The sequence below is a fragment of the Arachis duranensis genome, chromosome 5 (genome assembly GCF_000817695.3).
Source record: "Arachis duranensis cultivar V14167 chromosome 5, aradu.V14167.gnm2.J7QH, whole genome shotgun sequence".
Lineage (NCBI taxonomy): Eukaryota > Viridiplantae > Streptophyta > Magnoliopsida > Fabales > Fabaceae > Arachis > Arachis duranensis.
In genome coordinates, this window is record NC_029776.3 from 57,961,796 (window position 1) to 57,962,851 (window position 1,056).

The following is a 1,056-nucleotide window of genomic DNA, read 5'->3' on the forward strand; positions in this document are numbered from 1 at the left end:
GAGAACCAGGTGGCTGATCATCTGTCCCGAATAGAACCAGTAGTTGGGGCGTCCCTCCCTTCTACTGAGATTTTTGAGACTTTCCCAGATGAGCAAATCTTTGCCATTCAGGAAGCTCCATGGTTTGCAGATATTGCAAATTATAAAGCTGTGAGGTTCATACCCAAAGAGTACAGCCATGTGCAGAGAAAGAAATTAATTTCAGATGCCAAGTACTACTTATGGGATGAACCATATATCTTTAAGAGATGTGCTGACGGAGTGATCCGCAGGTGTGTACCCAGAGAAGAAGCACAACGGATCCTATGGCATTGCCATGGATCACAGTATGGAGGACATTTTGGAAGTGAGCGAACAGCCACTAAAGTCCTCCAATGTGGCTTCTACTGGCCTACTCTCTATAAAGATGCCCGAGAGTTTGTGCGTAACTGTGACAGTTGCCAAAGAGCTGGTAACTTGCCTCACGGATATGCCATGCCTCAACAAGGGATATTAGAGATAGAACTGTTTGATGTATGGGGAATTGACTTCATGGGGCCATTCCCACCATCATACTCAAACACTTACATTCTGGTGGCAGTGGACTATGTGTCTAAGTGGGTAGAAGCAATTGCTACACCCACCAATGATACAAAGACCGTACTGAAATTCCTTCAGAAAAACATTTTCAGCAGGTTTGGAGTGCCCAGAGTGCTAATCAGTGACGGGGGCACTCATTTCTGCAATAAACAGCTACACCTTGCTATGGTTAGGTATGGAATTAGCCACAAAGTGGCAACTCCGTATCATCCACAGACAAATGGGCAAGCTGAGGTCTCTATCAGAGAGCTAAAAAGAATCCTAGAACGGACTGTGATAGCCCGAAGAAAGGATTGGGCAAAGAGCTTGGATGATGCTCTGTGGGCATACAGAACAGCATTCAAGACTCCTATAGGAACCTCCCCATACCAACTGGTATATGGGAAGGCCTGTCATTTGCCTGTGGAACTGGAACATAAAGCCTACTGGGCAACCAGATTCCTAAACATGGATGCACAGTTAGCTGGTGAAAAAAGA